Here is a 27808-nt window from a genome sequence, read left to right on the forward strand (position 1 = left end):
TCTATTTTGTCTAATATGAGAATTGCTACTCCATATTGCTTTTGATTTCCATTTGCATGGAATATCTTTTTCCATGCTCTCACTTTCAGCTTGTATGTGTCCCTAGGTCTTAAGTGGGTCTCATGTAGACAGCATACACATGGGTCTCGTTTGTGTATCCATTCAGCCAGTCTATGTCTTTTGGGTGGAAGAATTAATCCATTTACATTTAAGGTAATTATCAATAGGTATGTTCCTATTACCATTTTTAAAATTGTTTTGGGTTTGTTATTGTAGGTCTTTTCCTTCTTTTATGTTTCCTGCCTAGAGAAGTTTCTTTAACATTTGTTGTGAAGCTGATTTGGTGGTGTTGAATTCTCTTAGCTTTTGCTTGTCTGTAAAGGTTTTAATTTCTCCATCAAATCTGAATGAGATCTTTGCTGGGTAGAGTAATCTTGGTTGTAGGTTTTTCCCTTTCATCACTTTAAATATGTCCTGCCACTCCTTTCTGGCTTGCAGAGTTTCTGTTGAAAGATCAGCTGTTAACCTTATGATAATTCCCTTGTATGTTATATTTTGTTTTTCCCTTGCTGTTTTTAATATTTTTTTGCATTAATTTTTGACAGTTTGATTAATATGTGTCTTGGCATGTTTCTCCTTGTTTTTATCCTGTATGGGACTCTCTGCATTTCTTGGACTTCATTAACTATTTCTTTTCCCATATTAGGGAATTTTTCAACTATAATCTCTTCAAATATTTTATCAGACCCTTTCTTTTTCTCTTCTTCTTCTGGCACCCCTATAATTCAAATGTTGGTGCATTTAATGTTATCTCAGAGGTCTCTAACACTGTCCTCAATTCTTTTCATTCTTTTTTTAAATTGTACTCTGCAGTAGCTATTTCCATGATTTTCTTTTCCAGGTCACTTCTCCATTCTTCTGCCTCAGTTATTCTGCTATTGATTGCTTCTAGAGAATTTTTAATTTCATGTATTGTGTTATTTATCATTGTTTGTTTGCTGTTTCATTTTTTTTTAGGTCCTTGTTAAACATTTCTTGTATTTTCTGCATTCTATTTCCAATATTTTGGATCATCTTTACTATCATTTCTCTGAATTCTTTTTCAGGTAAACTGCTTTCTTCCTCTTCATTTGTTTGATCTGGTAGTTTTTTACCTTTCACCTTCATCTGCTGTGTGTTTCTCTGTCTTCTCATTTTGCTTAACTTACTGTGTTTGGGGTGTCCTTTGCACAGGCTGCAGGTTTGTAGTTCCCATTGTTTTTGGTGTCTGCCCTCAGTGGCTCTGGTTCATTCAGTGGATTGTGTAGGCTTCCTGGTGGAGGGGACTAGTGCCTGTGTTCTGGTGGATGAGGCTGGATCTTGTCTTTCTGGTGGGGAGGACCCTTTCCAGTGGTGTGTTTTGGGGTGTCTGTGACCTTATTATGATTTTAGGCAGCCTCTCTTCTAATGGGTGGGGTTGTGTTTCTGTCTTGCTAGTTGTTTGGCATAGAGAGTCCAGCACGGTAACTTGCTGGTTTTTGAGTGGAGATGGGTCTTAGTGTTGAGTTGGAGATCTCTGGGAGAGCTTTTGCTGTTTGATGTTATGTGGAACTGGGAGGTCTCTGGTGGACCAATATCCTGATCACGGCTCTCCCATCTCAGATGTACAGGCCTGATGCCCAGCCAGAGTGTGAAAACCATGTCAGCCACACAGCTCAGAAGAAAAGGGAGAAAAAAAGAAAGAAAGAAAAAAAAAAGAAATAAAGTTATTAAAGTAAAAAATAAAAAATTATTTTAAAAAAACTAATAAAAAAGGAAAAAAGAAAGAAATAAGAGAGCGCCAAAATCAAAAAAACAAATCCACCAGTGATAACAAGAGCTAAAACAATATTTTAAAAAAATGGACAGAACCCTAGGACAAATGTTAAAAGCATAGCTATACAGACAAAGTCACACAAGGAAGCATACACATACACACTCACAAAAAGAGAAAAAGGAAAAAAATATACATATATAGGGCTTCCCTGGTGGCGCAGTGGTTGAGAGCCCGCCTGCCGGTGCGGGGAACGCGGGTTCGTGTCCCGGTCCAGGAGGATCCCACATGCCGCAGAGCTGCTGGGCCCCTGAGCCATGGCCGCTGAGCCTGCGCGTCCAGAGCCTGTGCTCCGCAACAGGAGACGCCACAGCAGTGAGAGGCCCATGTACCGCAAAAAAAAAAAAAAAAAAAAAAAAAAAAAAAAAATATATATATATATATATATATATATACATATATAAAAGGAAGAGAGCAACCAAATCAATAAACAATTCTACCAATGATAGTAAATTCTAAATACTAAACTAAGAATAACATAAAACCAGAAACTGGTCAGTTATATACAGCAGACCGCAAGTCTACAGTTGCTCCTGAAGTCTACCACCTCAATTTTGGGATGATTAGTTGTCTCTTCAGGTATTCCACAGATGCAGGGTACATCAAGTTCATTGTGGAGATTTAATCCGCTGCTCCTGAAGCTGCTGGGAGAAATTTCCCCTTCTCTTCTTTTTTCGCACAGCTTTTGGGGTTCAACTTTGGATTGGCCCCACCTCTGCATGTAGGTCACATGAGGGCATCTGTTCCCCATCCAGACAGGATGAGGTTAAAGGAGTAACTGATTAGATGGCTCTGGCTCACTCAGGCCATTGGGATGTAGGGGTATGGAATGCTGGGTGAGCCTGCGACAGCAGAACCCAGCGTGATGTTACAACAGCATGAGGCATGCTGTGTGTTCTCCTGAGGAAGTTGTCCCTGGACCACAGGACCGTGGCAGTGGCAGGCTGCACAAGCTCCCAGAAGGGGATGTGTGGATAGTGACCTGTGCTTGCACACAGGCTTCTTGGTGGCTGCAGTAGGAGCCTTAGCATTTCATGCCCATCTCTGTTGTCAGCACTGATAGCCGTGGCTTGCTCCCTTCTCTGGAGCTGGTTTAGACGTTGCTCTGTATCCCCTGTCCTCACGCACCCTGAAACAATGGTCTCTTGTCTCTTAGGAAGTTCCAGACTTTTTCCCAGACTCTCTCCTAGCTGTGGTGCACTAGCCCCCTTTAGTCTGTGTTCATGCAGCCAACTTCAGTCCTCTCCCTGGGATCTGACCTCTGAAGCCAGAGCCTCAGCTCTCAGCCCCCACCTGTCCCAGCGGGTGAGCAGACAAGCCTCTGAGGCTGGTGAGTGCTGGTCAACACCAGTTCTCTGTGTGGGAATCTCTCCACTTTGCCCTCTGTACCCCTAATGCTGCGCTCTCCTCCATGGCTCTGAAGCTTCCCCCATGCCACCCCCTGTCTCCTCCAGTGAAGAGGCTTCCTAGTGTGTGGAAACATTTCCTCTTTCACAGCTCCCTCCCACTGGTGCAGGTCCCATCCTTATTCTTTTGTCTCTATTCTTTTCTTTTTTCTTTTGCCCTACCCAGGTACGTGGGGAGTTTCTTGCCTGTGGGGAAGTCTGGGGTCTTCTGCCAGCGTTCAGTAGGTGTTCTGTAGTAGTTGTTCCACATGTAGATGTATTTCTGATGCATTTGTGAGGAGTAAGGTGATCTCCACGTCTTACTCCTTTGCCATCTTGAAGGTCGCAACTGGAACTCTTATACATTGTTGATGGGAATGCAAAAATACTACAGCCAATTTGGAATACAGTTGTTTGTCAATTTCTTACAAAGTTCAATATACATTTACCATGCTCTGAAATATTTAGCCACAGGAAATGAAAACATATGTCTACACAAACATTTCTATATGAATAATAATAGAGACTTAATTTTTAAAATTCATAACCACCAAAACTCAGAAATAATAAAAATTTACAGCACCTGGTGAATGGATAATACACTGTGGATATGCATAGAATGAATACAATAGAAAGAAAAAAAACCTGATATATGGATAAAACTGAAATGCATTATGCTAAGTGAAAGAAGACAGATTAGAAAGACTACATATTGTATGAGGTCATTTATATGAGATTTTGGACAAGGCAAAACTATAGGGACAGAAAAAAAATCAGTGATTACTAAGGAGAAGAGTTGGGGGAGAAGAGAACTAGAGGGATTTTATTTTATTTTATTTTTTGGCTGCACCATGTGGCATGAGGAATCTTAATTCCCTGACCAAGGATTGAACCTGTGCCCACTGCATTTGGAGCATGGTGTCTCAATCACTGCACCACCAAGGAAATCTCAAGAGGGAATTTTTTTAGTGTGATAAAACTACTCTATATTTTGATTGTACTGATGATTACATGAGTGTATCCTTTTGTTAAAATTCATAGAAAAGGGAAAATTTCACTTTTTCTAAATAATATCTTAATTACCTTGACTATAAAGTATAATAAAATAATTTTTTAAAAGCAAATGACTAATTGGGCCAAAATATGTCTAATATGTGGGACAGCCAAAGGGTTATTTAATATATACAAACTTTTATAAATATATAAGAAAAAGATGAACACACCAATTTATAAATATCTAAAGGATTTACTCTAACAATTTACAGAATAAAAATAAAAGTAACCTATTAACTTTAAAATGCCTCATTAATTTAAAAGACTGTGGAGGGCGATCAGCCAAGGTGGAGGAGAAGACCCTGATCTCACGTTCTCTCTCAGGCATACCAAAATCACAACCATTTGCAAAACAAAATCAATGGAAAAGACCGGAACCTGCCAGAAAAGATCTTCTACAACTAAAGATATAAGGAAGGAACCACAATGAGACAGGTAGGAGGGCAGACATGATATAGTCAAGTCCCATACACCTGGGTGGATGAACCACAAATAGGAGAATAATTACAATTGCAGAGGTTCTCCCAAAGGAGTGAGAGGTCTGAGCACAAAGTCAGGCTCCATAGCCAGAGGTCCTGCACCAGGAAGATGAGCTCCCAGAACATTTGGCTTTGAAGAGGCTTACTTTCAGGAGACCAAGAAGGCTGAGGGAAATAGAAACTTCACTCTTAAAGGTCTCACACAATATCTTACACACTCTGGGACCAAGGGAAGAAGCTGTAATTTAATAGAAGCCTGGTTCAGACTTACTTGCTGATTTTCGAGAGTCTCCTGGAGAGACAGGAGGCAACTGGAGCTCAAACTGGGGACATAGACACTGGCAGCAGCCATTTGGGGAGCTTGTTCTACCACATGGACACTGGTGCTGAAAAACACCATTTTGGAATCCTCCCTCTAGTTTACTGGCCCAGGACCCAGCCCCACCCTGGCTCAACAGCCTATAGGTGTCAGTGCTGGGACTCCTCAGGCCAAGGAACTAATTGGGCAAACACACAGTCCCATCCATGAGCAGACAGGCTGCCTTAAGACCCCTGAGCCCACAGCTGCCTCTGGACATGGTCCTGCCTTCCAGAGAGCCAGGACCTATCATATACACCAGTGCACAGGCACTAGGCCTAGGACCCTCAGTATCCTCCAGCCAGAGATCCTAGGACTCAGTTCAACTCACCAGTGGGCAGACACCAGCTCCAGAATTACCTGGTCCCCAGCCCTATCTTCCAGGAAGCTTGCTCTAGCCTTGGGACCAGCCTCACCTACCAGGGGGCAGAAACCAGCCACAAGAAAACCTCAGCCCTGTAGCCCACAGACCTGGACCACCCAGTAACAAGCCAAATCCTGCCCCAGGACCAGCTGGGCCTTGGCCCCACCTACTAGCAGGCCAACTCGAACTTTGAGACAATACAGCCCCTGCATCCAACTGTGTCAGGAACTGGCCACAGTTCCACAGTCAGATGCCACATAACCTGGTCCTGCCAACTAGCAGCCAGCAGCCTCTGCACAAGGCAGGGCCTGGCAACCAAATGGACTGAGGGCCAACAAAGCTTACCAAACCACTGACATAGCCTGCCACAACAGAAGGACCCACGCAACCCTCATAGGGGGAACCCCTACAGCATATAGCTCAGGTGACTAGAGGGGAGAGTGCTGCTGTCACACATAGGATGTCCCCTACAAAAAGTCACTTCTCCAAGGTTGGGAAACATAACCAAGACATCAGATACATAAAAATAAAAACAGAAACTTAGGCAAAATGAGGCAACAGAGGAACTTGTTGCAAATGAAGGAAGAAGATAAAACCCCAGAAGAGGAACTAAGTGAAGTGGAGATAGGCAATCTACCCAAGAAAGAGTTCAAGGCAGTGATCATAAAGATGACCAAAGACCTCAGGAGTAGAATGGATGAACAGAGAGAGAAGTTATACGTTTTTAATAAAGAGTTAGAAAATATAAAGAAGAACCAAAGATGAAGAATAACTGAAATTTTAAAATACAGTAGAAGGAATCAACTGTAGACTAAATGATGCAGAGGAATGGATCAGCAAGCTGGAAGACAGTGTAGTGGAAATCACTGGTTCTGAACAGAAAAAGAGAAAAAATAATGAAAAGAAATGAGGACAGTTAGAGACCTCTGGGGCAACCTGAAGCTTGCAAACAGTTATATTATAGGAGTCCCAGAAGGAGAAGAGAGATAGAAGGGGACAGAGAACATATTTGAAGACACAGTAGCTGAAAACTTCCTTAACCTCAGAAAGGAAACAGACATCTAGGACAAGGAAGCATGGAGAGTGCCAAACAAGATGAACCCAAAGAGGACCATACCAAGATACACTGTACTAAAATGCCAAAAATTAAAGATAAATTTTTTTTTTTTTTTTAAGCAAGGGAAAAACAACTAGTTACATACAAGGAAATTCCCCTAAGATTCACATCTGACTTTTCAGCAGGAACTTTGTAGACTAGAAGGGAGTGGAACAAAATAGTTGAAGTGATAAATGGAAAAAACCTACAACCAAGAACACTCTACTCGGCAAGGATCTTGTTCAGATTTGATAGACAGATCAAAACTCTACAGACAAGCACAAGCTAAAAGAGTTCAGCACCAACAAATAAGCTTTACAAGAAACGTTAATAGAACTTCTCTAAGCAAAAAAAAAAAAAAAAAAAAGGCAACAATTAGAAACATGAAAATTATGACAGGAAAAAGCTCATTGGTAAAGGCAAACATTAGAGTAAAAGTAGGAAATCATCCATGCACAAAGCTATTAGGAAGGTTAAAGACCAAAGCAGTAAAATCATCTATATCCATAGTAAGCAGTTAAGGGATACACAAAACAATCAGATGAAAAATCTAATCAAAACAATAATCCTGAGGGGAAGAGAGTACAACTGCAGGATTGTCAAAATGCATTTGAAATGAATAGATCAGCAACTTAAAATAATCATATATATATATATGTATTACATATAGCAGTATATACATACATATATATATATATATATATATATATATATATATATATATATATATATATATATATGGGTATGTGTAAACCTCATGGTAACCACAAACCAAAAATCCATAATAGATACACACAGACAAAAAGAAAAAAGAATCCAAATGTAACACTAGAGATGGCCATCAAATCACAGAAGAAAGGAAGAACAACAACAAAAACCCCACAAAACAATGCCCAAACAATTAACAAAATGGCAATAAGAACATACATATTGATAATTACTTTAAATGTAATGTGAATTATATTTAAATGTAAATGGACTAAATGCTCCAATCAAAAGACATAGAATAGCTGAATGTATACAAAACAAGACTCTTATACATGCTGCTTACAAGAGACTCACTTCAGATCTAAAGGCACACTCAGACTGAAAGTGAGGGGATTGAAAAAGTTATTCTATGTGAATGGAAATCAAAAGAAAGCTGGGGTAGCAAAACTTATATCAGGTAAAATAGACTTTAAAATAAAGACTGTCAAAAAGATAAAGGACATTACATAAAGATCAAGTGATCAATCCAAGAAGATATAACAAGATGTAAGTATATATCTACTCAACATAGGAGCACCTAATATGTATATCAAATATTAACAGACATAAAGGGAGAAAACAACAGTCACACAATAATAATAGGGTACTTTAACACCCCACTTACATCAATGGACATATTATCCAGACAGAAAATGAATAAGGAAACACTGACCTTAAACAACACATTAGATCAAAAAGAATTAATAGATGTATATAGAATATTCCATCCAAAAGCAGCAGAATCCATACTTTTTCAAGTGCACATGAAATATTCTGCAGGATAGATCACATGCTAGGCCACAAAACCTGTCTCAGTAAATTTAAGATTGAATCATATCAAGCATATTTTCTCACCACAATGCTATGAGACTAGTAATCAACTACAAGAAAAAAATTGCAAAAAATGCAAACAGATGGAGGCTAAACAATATGCTACTAAACAACCATTGGATCACTGAAGAACTCAAAAGGAACTAAAAAATAACTGGAGACAAATTAAAACAAAGACATAATGATACAAAATCTATGGGATACAGCAAAAGCCGTTCTAAGGGGGCAGTTTATAATGATGCAAGCTTACTTCAGGAAACAAGAAAAACCTCAAGTAAACAATCTAACCTTACACCTAAAGGAACTAGAGAAAGAGGAACAAATAAAACCCAAAGATAGTAGAAGGAAAGAAATGATAAAGATCAGAGAAGAAATAACTGAAATAGAAACTAAAAAAGAAAAGATCAATAAAACTAAGAGCTAGCTCTTTGAAAAGATAAACATAATTGATAAATCTTTAGCCAGAATCATTGAGAAAAAAAGAGAGAGGACCTAAATCAATGAAATAAAAAATGAAAAAGGAGGCATTACATCCACTACCACAGAAAATCAAAAGATCATAAGAAACTACTATAAACAACTACATGCCAAAAAAGTTGACAACCCAGAAGAAAAGAACAAATTCCTAGAAATGTACAATCTTCCAAGACTGAACCAGGAAGAAAATGAAAATGTGAACAGGCCAATTACTAGTAATGAAATTGAATCATTAATAAACTAACTCCCAACAAACAGAAGTCCAGGACCAGATGGCTTCCCAGGTGAGTTCTATCAAACATTTAGATAAGAGTTAACACCTATCCTTCCAAAATATTCCAAAAAAAATTACAGAGGAAGGAATCCTCCTAAACTCATCTGTGAGGCCAGCATCACCCTGATACCAAAACAAGACAAAGCTACAACAAAAAAAGAAAGTTACAGACCAGTAGCACTGATGAACATGGATGCAAAAATCCTCAACAAAGTATTAGAAAACTTAACCCAACAATATATTAAAAGGATGATACACCATGATCAAGTAAGAATTTTTCCAGGGATGAAAGAATTTTTCAATATCCTGAAATCAATCAATGTGATACACCACATTAACAAACTGAAGTATTAAAAACCATATGATCATCTAAATAGATTCAGAAAAAAACTTTTCATAAAATTCAATATCCATTAATGATAAAAACTCTCCAGAAACTGAGCAAAGAGGAAACATACCTCAACAAAATAAAGGACATATCTGGCAAGCTCACAGCCAACATCGTACCCAATGGCTTCAGGAACAAGACAAGAATGCCCACTCTTGCCGCAGCAATTAGACAATGAAAATAAATAAATAAAAGTAATCCAAATTGGAAAGGAAGAAGTAAAACTGTTGCTGTTTGCAAATGGCATAATGCTATACATAGAAAATCCTCAATATGCCACCAAAAAACTACTAGAGCTCATTAGTAAATTTGGTAAAGTTGCAGGATACAAAATTAATATACAGAAATCTGTTGCATTTCTATAAATGAACAACAAACTATCAGAAAAAAAATTTAAGGAAACAATCCCATTTTTAGTCACATAAGAAAGAATAAAAAACTAGGAATAAACTTAGCTCAGGAAATAAAACACCTATATCTGAAGTCTATAAGACCACTGATGAAGGTAACTGAAGACAACACAACAGATAGAAAGGTATACCATGTTCATGAATTGGAAGAATTAATATTGTTAAAATGACCATACTATCCAAGGCAAAATACAGAGTTAATGCAATCCCTAACAAATTACCAATGGCATTTTTTCTCAGAAGAAGAAAAAATAATTTAAAAAACAAGGAAACACAAAAGACCCTGAATAAACAAAACAATCTTAAGAAAGAAGAACAGTGCTGAAGGAATCACACTCTCTGACTTCACACTATACTACAAAGCTACAGTAATCAAAACAGTACAGTACTGGCACATCATCAGACACATGGAACAATGGAAGAGAATAGAGAGCTCACAAATAAACACACATACTTATGGTCAATTAATCTGTGACAAAGGAGCCAAGAATATACAATGGAGAAAAGACAGTCTTTTCAATAAATAGTGCTGGGAAAACTGGACAGCTACATGTAAAAGAATGAAATTAGAATATTCTCTAACACCATATACAGAAATAAACTCAGAATGGATTAAAGACTTAAATGTAAGATCTGGACCCTTAAAACTCTTAGAAGAAGACATAGGCAGAACAGTTTTTGACATAAACTGTAGCAATATTTCTTTAGATCTATCTCCTAAAGCAAAGGAAATACAAGCAAAAATAAACAAATGGGACCCAATTAAACTTTAAAGCTTTTGCAAAAAAGCAAAGAAAACTATTGACAAAATGAAAAGACAACCTAATGAAGGTGATACAATTCTTGCAGATGATATAATTGATAAGGGGTTAATATCCAAAATATATAAGCAACTCATACAACTCAACAGCAAAATAACAAAGAGCCCATTTAAAAAATGGGCAGAACTGAATAGACATTTTTTCCAAAGAGGACATGTAGATTGGTCAACAAGCACATTAAAAAATGTTGAACATCAATAATCATCAGATAAATGCAAATTAAAACCACAATGAGATATCATCTCACATCTCTTTGAATAGCTATCATCAAAAAGAACATAAGTAACAAATGTTGGTGAGGATGTGGAGAAAAGGGAACTCTGGTACACTGTTAGTCGGAATGTAAATTTGTACAGTCATTGTGGAAAACATTATAGATTTTCCTCCAAAAACTGTAAATAGAACTACCATATGACCCAATAATTCCACTCCTGGGTATACATCCAAAGAAAATGAAAACAGAATTCAAAAAGATACATGCACCCCAATGTTCATAGCAGCATTATTTACAATTGTCAAGATATGGACACATCAACAGTTGAATGGGTAAAGAAGATGTGGTATACACACACATACATACACACACACATACATACAGTGGAAATTCTACTCAACCATAAAAAAGAATGAAATTTTGTCATTTGCAATGACATGGATGGACTTGGAAGGTATTACATTAGGTGAAATAAGTCAGACATAGAAAGACAAATACTGTATGATATCACTTATATGTGGAAAAAATAAAACAAACTAGTGAATATAACAAAAACAAGACAGACTCATAGATATAGAGAACAAACTAGTGGTCACTAGTGGGGAGAATGGAGAAGGAGGGGTGAGATAGAGTTAGGGGATTAAGAAGTACAAACTGCTATGGATAAAATAAGTAAGCCATAAGAATAAATTTTACAACACAGGGAATATAGACAATATTTTATAAGTATAAATGGAGTATAACCTTTAAAATTGTGAATCACTATGTTGTACACCTGAAACGTATATAATACTGTACATCAACTATACCTCAATTAAAAAATATGCAAAGGACTGTGAATTCAAGTGCCATATCATTTTTACCTATCAGATAGACAAAGATTATGGAAGGAAATAATAATTCATAATTGAGGGTGCAGGGAAATGCCACTCTCACACACTGTTGATGAGAGTATAAACTGATGCTTCCTTTTGAAAGGTAATTTAGCAATATATTTTCAAGACAAAGTTTTATAACCATTTTGACAAGCAATTTCACATCAAATTTTTAAAATATTAAAATAAATATTAAATTAAATAAAAAATATTAAGAATGTTTATCAAGATTTCCTACAAGATTTTTCATCAAATCTAATAATTGGTAGAAATCTAAATGCTCACCAGTAGGGCACTGGGTATATAAATTGTTTATTGATACAGTGGACTACAATTCAGTCATTAAAAATAGTATTTTAGATGGATAGTTATAGGAAGATCTTTATATTTTTAAATTTAAAAAGTGGATTATAACACAGTAGACTACTACAACTCCATTTTAATAAACTGATTTATGTAAAGATCTAAAAGATATGTACATATATCACCAGTTGTTTGTAAGTAGTGAAATGATTATGATTTTTAAGATTGCCTTTTTATGCAAATTAGAACAATGTACAATTTTTGTGAGGAGTGCAGTGAAGTTGGCACTTACATACACTAACAGGACTGTGAAATAATACATCTGAGGGTGTCAGTTGGCAATATGTTTTAAAATTATTAAATAGTATGTATATTTTGGCCTAGCCATTCTACTTCCTGGAATTTATTCCAGGAATTATTCATAGCTATGTATAATGATTTATATGCAAAAATGTTCATAGGATTTTATTTATAATGTCAGAAAATTGGAAATATCTTGAAAATCAAACATAAAGGGATTGGTTAAATATGTTACGGCACAGAAATTGGTTACATATACAATGGCCATTAAAAACTGCAATGTAGAAGACTTTTTAATGTCATAAAAATGTTAATGGTATGATGTTAAGTAGAAAAAGCAGATTTCAAAATGATGTGCATGCACAGAATGATTCTGATTTTTAAAAATAAATTGTATTAATGAAAGTAAAAAAATCCTTCTTATGATTTATCTGGATATTATGCTATCTCTGCAGTGAACTTGCAATACTTTTCTTATAATATATTTAATTTAAACAATATGAAGACTTATAAAAATGCAGCATATTTATGTCAACATCATCTAAAAAGACCACTTTGGTAAAGTTGAAGTCATGAGGCTGAAAACTTTTAATAATAATAATTGCTACTATTGATTTAATAGTTACTATATTCTAGACACTGCAAAATTCTTTGTATGTCCTTATAGTAACCCTATCACGTAGGAATCATTGTATTCTATTGATAACTTCAAGGATGTGGGGAGTGAGGCTCAGAAAGACTAAATAACTTGTTCATGCTCACCCAAACAATACAGGGTGGAGATAGGATTTAAACCCTGATTTATCTTTGAGACTCATGCTCTTGACTTTATACTGCCTCCATTCTCAGTTAAGCAGTTACAAATTAATTTAAAATCAATTATTTTATTGTCAGTTATTTAATTTGGTGGATTATCTAGATGTCTTTCTTTGTTCTTCTCTGCTACCTTTTTTACAAATCTTTACTCTCTCTGATGTGGAAAGTTTGTTCCATGCTTGATGCTCCTGTGAGAGATTTGATGCAGATACATGTTGAAATTGTGTTTGTATTCAGGTTTTGGGTTATACATTTATATCTGAATCCAGGTTATTCTTGTCTCCTTTTATCATCAGTCACTGAGAGCACTTTTGCATCAAAAGCCTGAAAACACTATCTTTCTCTTAGATCTCAATGTAATAGATTTTCATTTTTTAACATAAGATTGAATTTTTTTTCCCTTCTGATTGCAATAGGGAAGAATAAATCTGACTCCATATTGGATCCTTTTACTTTAACCTTTGTATTCTTATTGCTTTTGCTACAAGTTAAGAATGTTGCCTATAGCTTGAAATATGTATGATAGCCTATTCTCAAGGTTCTGACCTTTAAAGGTATAATACTTTTCCACTATAGAGATAAAAAGTTGCAGTACAGGGACTTCCCTGGTGGTGCAGTAGTTAGGAATCCACCTGCCAATGCATGGGACATGAGTTTGAGCCCTGGTCTGGGAGGATCCCACATGCTGCCGAGCAACTAAGCCTGTGAGCCACAGCTGCTGAAGCCTGAGTGCCTAGAGCCTGTGCTCTGCAACAAGAGAAGCCACTGCAGTGAGAAGCCCATGTACCACAATGAAGAGTAGCCCCAGCTCGCCGCAACTAGAGAAAGCCTGAGCACAGAAATGAAGACCCAACACAGTCACAAATAAATAAATAAATAAATTTATATATTTAAAAAGTTGCAGTACAGAGAATAACTTTTGTCTTTTCGGAGGTTTATAGGAACATCATGACCTGACCTACATGGACAGCTGCAAGAACAAAGGATTCTGACACCAAGAAGTTTGCAACAACCAACCACACCCCCTCCTCTTTTAGTATAAAAGAAGTCTGAATTCTAACTTGAGAAAGATGGTTCTTTGGGACACTAGTCTACCATTTTTTCAGCCTCTGGCTTTCTGAATAAAGTCACTATTCCTTGCCCCAACAACTTGTCTCTAGATTTATTGGCCTGTCATGAAGTGAGCAGTATGAGCTTGGACTTGGTAATATGATTATAAATCTAATACATGTTTATTTGTTGAAAAATTTCCAGCTCTCATATCACTTTGATTAACTGAAATTGGGTGGTAGTGGAGAGTGGGGGTATCATACCATGCATTTGTAGGTCTTGGCTCCAGTCTCTTGCAAGTGGTAACTAGCACAGGGCAATGAAACTTCGGGCAATCTTGTAGCCTGGGGCATCTGAGAGTCTATAAAGTGATGCTAAAGCAAGTAACCATATCCCAGTTACTCTCTACTCCTTGCTTTATTTTTCTTTGTAGCACTGGTCATTACCAGTAATTATATTTCCATGTGTTTATTCTCTGTCATCTCTCTGTCTCCGTGGAAGCAGGGACTTAATATTCCTCATTACTGTATCCTTAGTAGGATTCAGTAGAATCCTACTAGGATTCACCTAGAAGAGTGCCTGGAATATAGTAGGCATTTAGTAAGTATTTGTTAAATTAACAAATGAATAAATAAAAGAACTATGACTGTGAAAGGTGCAGAGAAGAGATAAGAAAGATTGTGAGGGGAGAAAAATAAAGTAGAAAGGTTATGGGGAATAGGTGAAAATGAAAGTTTTCCCCAAAATGACTGCTCTGCCATAAACTAGAGTAAACTGCAGTATTTTCCTTTTTTAAATGCAACAAAGGCTCCATTAGCAAAAATGTAGTTGTGAAGGTTAAATGCACACAATCGGCATTAATTTTATATAATTATCATATCCTCAAAATTGGAAAAAAGTCTTCAAAGTTCTTAGGTGACCTCAGCAATTATATCACCAAATTCCTGTTCAGACAAACAATTCCATAGCATGCCTGTGCCTGATGGTTGGAATTATCTTCTTCCTTCTCTCTTTGGGAAGTTCTAAAAATGTAGCCATCAAACTTCAAGGGGGAGAGTCAGAGAAGGAGGGCTTGGCAAGAGAAACTTGAAAGACATTTGCAATCTGTATGCCAGTAACTAGCCGGTATTTTACTTACTTGTATTGGTGTTAGTAAACCCTTTTATATTCATATTATCTGCATTTACCCACAAATTGCAAGCATCATTTTAGTTTCTTTCTTTCTTTCTGTGTATCAGCTTGATCCAGCTTCCTATGCAGCAGTTTACAAAGCGGAGGTGTGAACTAACATTTCTGAATTCATACTTATACCAAACATTGCACTGAAAACTTCATATGGATCATCCCATATAATCTTCACAATAACTCTGGGAGGGAGATGTTATTAAACCCATTTAAGAGATAAGAAAATTGAGGCTCATAAAAGTTAACTGTTTTGCCTAAAATCACACAGATAATGACTGGCAGAGGCAGATTCAAACCAATTCTGCCAAAATAACACCAGAATTCTTATTGGTTTGTGGCTATCTATGGATTCTGTGTGGCACATCAGCCTTCCTTTGTTAATTTTTTTTTTTTTCTGGGAAAATAGTAAAGTTAACAGAGTATTATTGTAGGCGTATCACTTTCTACTCATTTTGCTAATAGTTTTTCTCCCCGTTTTTTTCATATACATGTATAGCTTAGTCCTTTTCCTCCAAAGAATTCAGTGATCCTTGCAGGCTTTTAAAATGCCAGAAAAATCCAGACAGAATATGATCAAGTTTATGAGACATTGTATAATCTAAAATGACATTTCTGACCAAGCTGATTCTTTCCCCATGTCTATGGGCCTGTGGGGTAGCAGTGATACTGTGTAATGTTGGGGGAGAGTAAGGAGGTAAATAAAGAGATAGATAGGGATGGCTATCTCAGGTAAACCAGAGGATGGGATAGGGGGAAGCTCTGAAGTACATCACCTTCTCCCTACCCTTTCCCTATTCTCAAGGGCATTGCATTCATCTGATATCCCTGAGCAAACCCTAGAAGAAGCTTGTCTGGGCTCAAGGAGTGACAACTATCCCTGAATCCCACTTACAGACACAGGACTTCTATATTGTGCTTATCTACTTTAATGCTTTCCTGTCTCCTCTTTGCTGTGTGGTTCCCCCAACTCCACATTTTTAGATGCGTATGGCAGATTTATTAAAATATTTCTTACCTCCTCAGACCAGCTCATCCTTTTGTACTCTCTGTAATCTGTGCTAGAAACCTTCAAGTTGTCTTTGACTCTCCTGATGCTCAAATATTCAATTAGTTACTAACTTCTGTCATTTGAACTTCTTAAGCTTGTATTGAGTCTGCCTCATTCATCCATCCATCCATCCATCCATCCATTCATCCATCCATCCATCCATCTTTGTGTATGTCTATTGTGTTCTAGACGCTGTACAAGAGACTGGGAATTCAGAGATGATTGAGACATGAACCTTGTTTTCATTTTCAAGGAGCTCACATTATAGCTCAAAACACAAGAAAATTTCCATTACCCCAAAAATTAAGTCCTTATGTTTCAATGTGGTGGCATTCAGGGTTCTCCACTATCATGACTCCAGGGCCTCTCCAGCCTCCAGTTCCACATCTTTCTCCACTCCTGAGGGATTCCCATCTGACTATTCTGTGACCCACCACATCTCTATCCTTTGTTCATGCCCAGATTGTGTTTCCCCGAGGCTTTACCTAGTGAAAATCCTATTCATCCTCTAAACCTCAGCTCAAAGGCCCACTCCTCTTTGAAGTTCTTTCCACCATGTACTCAGAGTTAATCATTTTTTTCCTTGTGCTCTCACTGTGCTTATGCCTCAAGAATAGGATTGATTTCATTAGCTTCAGATAAATCATCATTATTTATCATTGTTGCTCTCCCCTTAGATTATAGACACCTGTAAGGCAATAACGTGATTCATGCACTTTTTAATTCTTTCTGTCACTTATGAGGCTTAGTAAATCTCCTGTTGGCTATAAGACTGTTCAGTAAAGAAAAAAATATATATGACATTCATATTGAATTATCTGATATAATTCAATTTAAAATTCTAGAGTCTTTTCTCCTACTCTTCTCTTGGCCCCTACCTCCTCCATTTTTGGTGTATAAATTTGTCACCATAAAATGAATCTATTGAGAGAAATATTTGTCTGACTGCCACTGTTGCTTTGAAGGAGAGGTACCTCACATCATGTGAAAGGCAGACTCAGCCTGGATTCTAATCCTGACCTGTCATGTGACCTTGAGTCTATGAAGTTATCCTTTCTGTACCTCAGCTATAAAAAGGGTGGTCAATAAGGCTCACCTCATAGGATGGTTACAAGAATTGACTGAAGTATGTGTGGATCACATAGAATAGTGTGTGGAATATAATAAGTACCCAGTAAAGGTTAGTCCTAATACCATTTCCAAAAAAATACTGTGATGAGATTTAGATTTTATAAGAACACAAGGCAGAATAATAACATTTAGTAAGTTCCTTTGAATGTATCAAAACATTCTTGGATTGTATCATTCAATTAGTGAATCATTTTTGAATTCATTTTCTCAATATGTTATACTTTAAATATTGCTCAAGAATCATGACTTAAAGTTTGAAGCATTTGGCATTAACTTCAGGCTTATTAAAAGGAAACTTACCTACTTTCTACTTACCCTCCTGTAGCCCCTCTTCCTCACGTGGCTTTCTCATTACATCTATATGCCTTAGTCATTTACCCTAGTGAGAAGGTCTTCCTTTGCTGAAATCTGTGTGCATTACCTTTTCAAAAACCTCTTCAAAACTCTGTTGCTCCAAGAAGTCTTCTCTGACTCATAGTACCTGACTGTGAAGGCCAAATGGGTAGAAGCCCTTTGGAGCTTATACCAGTTGTCACATTATTTAGAATTTGTTCATCATAATATTCATAAATATTTTAATTCAATCTCATGTAGTTTCTCCCTGCAGTTAGATATCCAGTTTTCCAAAGCCTGGGTCATATTTCCCCCCAGGATTTTTCACACCATTCTTTGCAATGAGGAACACTTGATGAGATTCCAGTTAAGAGCTGAAGATCCTGAAAAACAAAAATTGATATTTCTTTTTATTTTGAATCTATACTCCTTTAATTATTGCCTTTGTTTTTCATTATTTCAGGGTTGGTCCACAAGACTTTGGGTGGTGGGGCATAAAATTTCTTCTCTTCTTATAAGACTCTCAAGGAGGGTCAGAGTCAGCCAGAAGCATGAAGAAGACTCAACCCATTCAAGAGCCTACTGGGGGAATGTGACAGGATGGGCGGTCTGTTGTTCTCTCTGCAGTATCTGTAATGTCAGATTAATGAAACAACCTAGAGACTGGCATTGGCCCCTTCCTTTCCCAGGAGACAGATTAGGTCCTAAAACACAGAAGTGCCTACAAGGAAGGTCTGAGATTGGAATAATTCTCATCACAGAAAATCCCTCTTCCAGGCCTGGTCCTAGATAAAGTAACTGTTCTATACCAAAGCCAAAGAGCTGAAAAATACTCCTCTTGGCTGGGGTTTCATATTGCTCTTGCAACTCAGTTTCATCTCATCTTTGCTGTCACTCTGTGGGTACCAACAACATTGGCCAGCAGCCTTGGCCAAGGAAGTGCAAAGGACTATTATTTGCTCTGACTATTGTGCACAAAGATTCCAAGTAAGGATGGGGCAAAGGCCTTGGCAATTGTTTTTGCCTTGCACAGATGAATGGCTGCAGTCCACCTAGTCCCTTAGTTGTACCTGTTTTTATTCCAAGCACCATGAACACAGATGTTCAGAATATAAAATTAAGATGCCAAATTTCTGAACTCATTCCCCAGCTCTTGTGTCAAGTGACAAAACACTTGCCTTCTGGGGTTTGGAGACAAAGCAAGGATTTTTGACTACTGCTGATGACTTCTGGAGCTGCCTTGAGGCTGGCCATTATCAACTTGAAACAACAATTTTCACTAAGGGTCCAATCCTCAGATCACCTTTTACTTTCTTGGGGTTACTAAAGGGTCAAGATGATGTTAGGAATGTAAAAAAGATGCTACAAGTGTCTGTGAGATCAGGGTTTGTGGCAAGCAAGGGCCATCATTAATTCTCCATGATGACTTCTCCACAGGACTTTCTCAAACACAAAGAAGGGATCCACCAGTAATCAGATGTGCACTACACAGGAAGGGACCCACCAGTAATCAGATGTGCACTCTATACGTATTGCACCTGTTAAGAGGAACTGGTCATGGTCCTGTAGCACAAAATTTGTGCAACAAAGATCTCAGGTTTGCATTTTGTTCATGCTTAGCAAATCCCTTCTTGCTGTGGATGTCAGGACAGAGGGGGCTGACAGCACTCAGATGAGCTGTCCCAGACCGAATCCAAAGCAGCAGCTCGTAGGTCTCCTCTGCTGCTTCACGCCACACTCCAAACACGATGGCTGGCTTACACACCTATCCTACCTGGGGTCTCTCTGTGTTCCCTCTTCACCTCCATTCTGTCACTGTCACAAGGACCAGATGCTGGCCTGAACACTCTTAACCAGGAAAGAGCCAGGGGCTGCCACAAAGGATCCTGAGCAAGTGATTAGACACAGCATCTAGATTAGTGTAACGATGAGGAAAATGCTGGCCACACACACACACACACACACACACACACATACAAGACAGAAATCCAGATGGTAAATTTGGGGTTCTTTCCATATGAATTAAAGGATTGACTTTTTCATTTCTGTTGGAATTTTGACAGGGGTTGTACTGAATCTGTAGATTACTTTAGGTAGTATTGACATTTTAACAATATTAAATTTTGTACCATGAACAGAGGATGTATTTTCATTTATTTAGATCTTATTTAATTTTGTTCAGCAATATTTCCTGGTTTTCAGTGTATAACAATTATGTCCTTGGTTAATTTATTCCCAGGCCTTTTATTCTTTTAGATGAAATTATAAATGCAATTGCTTTCTTAATGCCTTTTCAGATTCTTTATTTCTGGTGTATGTAAACACATCTGATTTTTTGTGCATTGATCTTGTACCCCGAAGCTTTGCTGATTTCATTTATTAGCTCTGGAGCTTTCTTGTGGATTCTTTGGGATTTTCTCTATATAGGATTATGTTATATGTAAATAGAGAGAATTTTACTTCTTTCTTTCCAATTTGAATGACTTTTATTTATTTTTTTGTGCTCTGGCTACAACTTCCATTACAATATTGAATAGCAGTTGTGAAAGTAGGCATCCTTATTTTGTTCATGACCTTAGGGGGGAAAGCTTCCAGTCCTTCATGACTGAGTATGTTTTTAGCTTTGGGTCTTCCATAAATGCACTTTATCATGTTGAGGAAGTTCTAGTCTAATCCTAATTTGTTTCTATTCACTTCTTATCATGAAAGGGTGTTGGATTTTGTCAAATGCCACTTCTGTGTCAATTGAGATGATCATGTGTTTTTTTTCCCCTTCATTCTATTAATGTGATATATTACATTGATTAATTTTCTTTTGTGGAGCCACCATTGCATTCATGGAATAAATTTCACTTAGTCATGGTGTATAATCCTCTTAATATGGTGTTGGACTCAGTTTCCTAGTATTCTGTTGAGGATCTTTGCATCTATACTCATCAGGGATATTGACCTGTAATTTTCTTTTTCTCATATCTTTATCTGTGTTTTGCACCAGATAGGACCAAGGTAGTGCTGTCTTCATAGAACCAGTTAGGATGTGTTCCCTCCTCTTCTACTGTTCAGAAGAATTTGAGAAGGATTGGTGTTACTTCTTCTTTAAATGTTTGGTAGAATTCACCGGTAAAGCTGTATGGTCCTAGAATTTTCTTTGTTGGGAGGTTTTTTGATTCCTGATACAATCTCTTTACTTGTTATAGATCTGTTGAGATTTTCTATTTCTTCTTTAATCAGTTTAGGTAGGTAATTTACGTGTTTCTAGGAATTTGTCCATTTTATCTAGGTTATCTAATTTGTTGGTTTACAATTGTTCATAGTAAAGGATTATAATCCTTTTTATTTCTGATGATTCGTAGTAATGTCCTCACTTCCATTTCTGATTTAGCTAGTTACTTCTCTTTCTTTTTCAGTGTGTTATTAATTTTTACTCCTCCTTCTGCCTCTGCATTCCCTTCCTCCTCCTTCCTCAATCCTTCAATCCTTCCCCTCCCCTCTCTTGTTCTCCTCTTCTCCCTGTCCTTCACTACTTGCTTTTCTTTCTCCCTTCTTCCCTCCCTCCGTCCCTCTTTTCCTTCCTTCCTTCCTCCCTCCTTCCCTTCCTTCCTTCCCTCCCCCTGCTCCTCCCCCTTTATTATTTCCATCAGAATGCAAACATACTGTAGAGTAGCCCAGCTTAAAAATATAACACTCTCTTGACAACTCTGCCCCAAGTCCAGCTCTGCCGCAAGTCTCTGCTCTACTATCCAGCAAAAATCCTTGAAAGAGTGATCTATACTAGCTGTCTCCATTTCCTCTCCTTCAGTTCTCTCTTGAAGCCATTTCAATTACGTTGTCAATGAAGCATCTCTTGTCTAAGTTCCTAACAACCTTCACGTTGCTAAATCCAATGATCACTTCTCTTTCCTCATCTTACTTGGCCTATCAACAGCATTTGACCCAGTTGACTAATCCCCCTTCCTTGAAAGACTTTTCTTTCATTTCACTTCCAAATATTTTTCTCTCTTGGTTTTTATCCTACCTCATTCATCTCTCTCTCTCAGGTTCCTTTGGTGGTTTCTCTTTGTCTTGCTAAACCACTAAACATTTGAATGCTCCATATCTCAGTCCTCTGAACTCTTCTATAACTCATTTTCCTCCTTAGTGATCTCCTCCAGCCTCATCACTTTAAATGTCATTTATACACAGAAGACTCCTGGATATATACTGCTAGCTCTGACAACTTCTTTTTTGAACTTCAGGATTGTAAATCCAACTACCTTTTCAACATTTCTATTTGTATGTCTAACATCTCAAACTTAATAAACTCCCAATCTTTTTCTTCAAACCTCCTCATCCTGCTGTCTTACCCATTTCAGGAAATGTCAATCCCACCCTTCCAGTTATTCTTGCTAAAAAAACTAAAAGTTGTTCTTGACTCTTTTTTTCTCTCAGAATCTGCATCTAATCCATTAACAAAACCTGTTTGCTTTTTAAAATACACAGAATATGAACTTTCTCCCCACCTGAACTGCTATCATCCTGATCCCAGTCATCATCTCACATTATTGTAATAGCCTCTTAACTGATTTCCCTGCTTTAGCTTTTGTGTTCTCCACACTGAACCAGAATGTTCTTTTTGAACCCTTAGTTGATTTAGTTATTCCTTTGTTCAAAATCCTTCAGTTCTTCCTATCTCACTCTGAGTAAATACCACAGTCCTACAAAGCTCTGTACAATCTGTCCTCTGTTAAATCTCTGAGCTCATTTCCTACTACTCTCTGCCTAGCCCACCAGTTCTAGCCACACTAGTGTTCCTATGGTTCCTGGCATATTGGTGCTTGTTGTTCCCGTTCTGGAGAGCTGTCCTAACAGCCCTGGCTCATTCTTTCTCCTCCATCAGGAATTTTCCACACCCACTCCACTACCACCCCCTTCCTGGACTCTCTACGTCTCTTCCCTGCCCTTTTTCTCTATGGCATCTGTCATGCTACATGTTTCACTTATTTGCTTGTCTATTTACTGTCATCCTGTTAGAAATTTACACTCCAAGAAAGCAGGAATATCTGCTTTTTTTTTTCTTTTTTTAATTCCATATCCACAGTACCTCAAATAATACCTGGCACAAGAAATAAATATTTGTTCAGTGAATGAATAAAAATTACATCTTGATGACATAATCTGCATATATTTTACTGTTGCTTTTAGTGATTTTTGTCCCCTGCTTTTCACCTATTACATTATTATTTATTATTACTAACACATTTATTCATTGTTCAATCCAACCATTTTACAATTGAAGAAACTGAGGTCTTGGGCATTAAGGGACTTACCTAGGGTTATGGGAGAATTTGGTGACAAAGCCTCAAGTACAATTTGAAGCTCTTGACGTTTACCTTCCAGGTGGTCTAGGAGAGGCAATCATCATAACAGAGCACAAGCCGGAGAATGAAGGAGTGACAAACCATTATGTAACTTTCTCAAACTGCTTGGCTTCTAACCTCAAAGAGGAAAATCGTTTGTGTTTGGCAATTCAGACTCACTGCTCTGGTTTGATTCCTCACCCTCTGTCTTCTTTCTGTGTCAGAAGTGATGTGTTTTTTCTAACCACAAGTAACAGACCCATTTTTATATTTCCCAACTGAGCATGAAACCACTTCATGCTCTGCTAGTTCTCGGGAACATTTAGGCAATGCTGGGCTGTTAGATCCCGGGGTCATTTGGGGTCATGGAACTGCCAAGTTGGAAGGGAACAAGAGGCTCATCCAAGCCAGCCTCATTTTATAGCTGAGGAACCTGAAGCCCAGGGTTAGGGTGTGGGGAGACAAGATGACACAGGTCTCCTCACTTTATGACCAATATGGTTTCCACGTGTTAAGCTTCCCACCAGTGACCATTTTGGTACTTTTTTTTCTTCTTAAATAATGACAAAATTTCTTTTCAAACTAGAAACCTAATTTTTAATCACCTATTTCAGATTATCTAGGAATTTGTTATCTAGGAAATCGGGTTTGTTTCCTCTGAGGTATTACTCCTATGGTCAGGTCTTAATTAGTCCAGAATGAATGATGTGCGTTAACGGTTTTGGGGTTTCCTGTGCCCTGTTCCTCAGACCCTCACATAAAGGAGGGCTGTCCCCACTGCCGAGGGAGAGATGCAGGTATGATATGATGAGGGACCTCAGTGAACCCTTCCCCTGTGGTCATCATCAACAGAGATACCGTAGGACCAGTATAATAAGAGAAAGACAAATATCATATTACATCACTTATATGTGGAATCTAAAAAAAGGGTACAAATGAATGTATCTACAAAGCAGAAATAGAGTCACAGTTGTAGAAAACAAACTTATGGTTACCAGGAAGTAAGTGGGGGAGAAGGACAAATTGGGAGATTGGGATTGACATATACACCCTACTATATATAAAATAGATAACTAAAAAGGACCTACTGTATAGCACGGGGAACTCTACTCAGTACTCTGTAATGGCCTATATGGGAAAGGAATCTAAAAAGAGTGGAGATATATATATATATAACATATATATATATGTATAACTGATTCACTTTGCTGTACAGCAAGCAGAAACTAACACAACATTGTAAATCAACTATACTCTAATAAATTTTTTTTAAAAAATTAAGACTCCCAAACTCATTCTATGAGGCCATCATCACCCTGATACCAAAACCAGACAAAGACGTCGCAAAGAAAGAAAACTACAGGCCAATAGCACTGATGAACATAGATGCAAAAATCCTCAACAAAATACTAGCAAACAGAATCCAACAGCACATTAAAAGGGTCCTACACCATGATCAAGTGGGGTTTATTCCAGGAATTCAAGGATTCTTCAATATACACAAATCAATCAACGTGATACACCATGTCAACAAACTGAAGGAGAAAAACCATATGATCATCTCAATAGATGCAGAGAAAGCTTTTGACAAAATTCAACACTCATTTATGATAAAAACCCTGCAGAGGGCTTCCCTGGTGGCGCAGTGGTTGAGAATCCGCCTGCCGATGCAGGGGACACGGGTTCGTGCCCCGGTCTGGGAAGATCCCACATGCTGCGGAGCAGCTAGGCCTGTGAGCCATGGCCACTGAGTACTCAGTTTTCAGTACTCTGAAAACTATAAGACATTGATGAAAGAAATTGAAGATGACACAAACAAATGGAAAGATATACTGTGCCCATGAATTGGAAGAATTAATATTGTTAAAATGAACATGCTACCTAAGGCAGTCTACAGATTTAATGCAATCCTTATCAAAATACCAGGAGCATTTTTCACAGAACTAGAATAAATAATTTTAAAATTTGTATGGAAACACAAAAGACTAAAAATAGCCAAAGCAATCTTGGGAAAGAAAAATGGAGCTAGAGGTATCATATTCTCTGATTTCAAACTATACTACAAAGCTATAGTAATCAAAATAGTATAGTACTGGGCTTCCCTGGTGGTGCAGTGGTTGAGAATCCACCTGCTGATGCAGGGGACACAGGTTTGTGCCCCGGTCCTGGAAGATCTCACATGCTGCGGAGCAGCTAGGCCTGTGAGCCATGGCCACTGAGCCTGCACGTCCAGAGCCTGTGCTCCACAATGGGAGAGACCACAACAGTGAGAGGCCTGTGTACTGAAAAAAAAAATAAGAGTATAGTACTGGCACAAAACCCAGACACATAGATCAATGGAACAAAATAGAAAGCTCAGAAATAAAATCATGCTTATATGGTCAATTAATCTATGACAAAGGAGGCAAAAAAATACAATGGGGAAAACAGAGCCTCTTAAATAAATAGTGTTGGGAAAACTGGACAACTACTTGCAAAAAGATCAAACTGCACTACTTTCTCACACCATATACATAAATAAACTCAAAACAGATTAAAGACTTAAATTTAAGACCTGAAACCATAAAACTCTTAGAAGAAAACATAGCTAATACACTCTTTGACATCAGTATTAGCAATATCGTGTTGGATCTGTTGTCCTCAGGATGGGAAACAAAAGCAAAAATAAACAAATGGAGCTACATCAAATTAAAAAACTTTGTACAGCAAAGGAAACTATCAGCAAAATGAAAAAGCCTACTGAATGGGAGAAGATATTTGCAAACAGTACATTTGTTAAGGGGTTAATATCCAAAATATACAAAGAACTCATACAACTCAACATCAAAAAAACCCCCAAACAACCCATTTTAAAAATGGGCAGAGAACCTGAATAGACATTTTTCCAAAGAAGATATACAGATGGCCTACAGACACATGTAAAGATGCTCAACATCACTAATCATCAGGGAAATGTAAATCAAAACCACAATGAGACCATCTCACACCTGTTATTATGGCTATTATCCAACAAGACAATAAATAACAGGTGTTGACAAAGATATGGAGAATAGGGAATCCTTGTGTGCTGTTTGTGGGAATGTAAATTGGTGCAGCCACTATGGAAAACAGTATGGAGGTTCCTCAAGAAATTAAAAATAGAACTACCATATGATCCAGCAATTTCACTTCTGGGTATTTATTTGAAGAAAACAAAAACACAAATTCAGAAAGATGAACACTAATGATCATTGAAGTATTATTTACAATAAACAAGATGTGAAAACAACCTTAGTGTCCATCAACAGAGGAGTGGATAAAGAGATATGGTAATATATGTACAGTGGAATATTAGTCATAAGAATGAAATTTTGTCATTTTGACAGCATGGATGAATCTAGAGTGTGTTATGCTAAGTGAAATAAGTCAGAGAAATGCAAATAATGAATAATCTCACTTATATATGGAATCTAAAAACAAAAAACAAACAAAAAAATGAAAACAGACTCATATACAGAGAACAAATGGGTGGTTGCCAGAAGGATGGGAGTGGGGAGTAAAATGGGTGAAGAGGATTAAGAGGTACAAACTTCCAGGTATAAAATAAATAAGATACTGGAATGAAATATACAGCATAAAGAATATGGTCAATAATATTGTAATAAATTTGTGTGGGTACAGATGGTTACTAGACTTATCATGGTGATAATTTCATAATGTATGCAAATTCAAATCACTATGCAGTACACTTGAAACTAACATAATATCGTAAGTGAACTAAATAAAATAAATCAATAAAAAAACAAAAAAATAAAATCCTGTTCCCCTTAGGGAAGGAAATTTTTAAAAATAAATTGAATCATAAAAAAAAAAAAAAAGAGTGAGGCACTAAGAAACTGATTGGAAGCTCTATGTGTAAACAGGGTTGGTTTAGGGACTGCAGGATGCTGACCTAGATACATTTTTTTTTGGTCTCTGCCTCCTCCTGCCCATCAAATACCAGTATCTGTAGGCCTTTTCTCTTGACTGCCTTGAGGGTATAAGCTTGATTGCCAGGTTTCTTAGAATTGAGGGTGATGGTGGGAAGTAGGGTGGATGGAAGAGCCTATATAGTTCACTGTTTAGAATATAGATTTTAATTTAATCTCTCTGTTTTTAGCAAAATATCAATAACAGGGAAGGCTCTACCCACAGAGATTGTAGTTTAATTGGTCTAGGGCTCTTAATCTTTAAAAGGTCATCAGTTGACTCTAACCCACAGTTCGGGAGGATGGAAACTTCATTGTAGTAAAGTAGCTATGACAGAAGGATGAGAGGCAGAAAAGACGAGTACTTACTTGTGTCGGGGGAGGCTTCAGAGAGAAAGCCACATTCGAACTGGGTTCACTTGGTGAATTTAGAATTTGAAGCCCTAGGAAAAGGCAGATGGAGATCTGGATATATATTTTGTGTGTGTGGGGGCGGGGGCGCGGGGAGGTGGTGTTGCGTCACGGGTAGATAAGCTTATTTGTTGCACCAGTTCTGCTGGAGGAACACCAAGAATGTGGACAGATTATGGTTCTCCATGTTCCTCACAAGTCATCAGAATGGTCTGTCACTGTTTTGTAATTCCCCAAATTGCGCCTTATGGTCTATTGATATGTTGAATTTTACGCCTTAATCTGATTGGCAATATATTTACAAATCATCTTCTGGAAAGGTTT

General features: G+C 37.5%; 1 long non-coding RNA gene across 1 annotated transcript; it reads right to left on the minus strand.

Moving 5' to 3' along the window:
• On the minus strand, positions 1-27519 carry LOC136794508 (uncharacterized). Its single transcript, XR_010841412.1, has 3 exons — positions 27443-27519; positions 17773-18173; positions 1-1693 (listed from the first exon to the last, which is right to left on the minus strand). It is a non-coding gene; the product is annotated as an uncharacterized lncRNA (long non-coding RNA).
• Between the last annotated feature and the right edge of the window lie 289 nt (positions 27520-27808).

This window comes from Kogia breviceps, chromosome 7, assembly GCF_026419965.1.
Source record: "Kogia breviceps isolate mKogBre1 chromosome 7, mKogBre1 haplotype 1, whole genome shotgun sequence".
NCBI lineage: Eukaryota > Metazoa > Chordata > Mammalia > Artiodactyla > Physeteridae > Kogia > Kogia breviceps.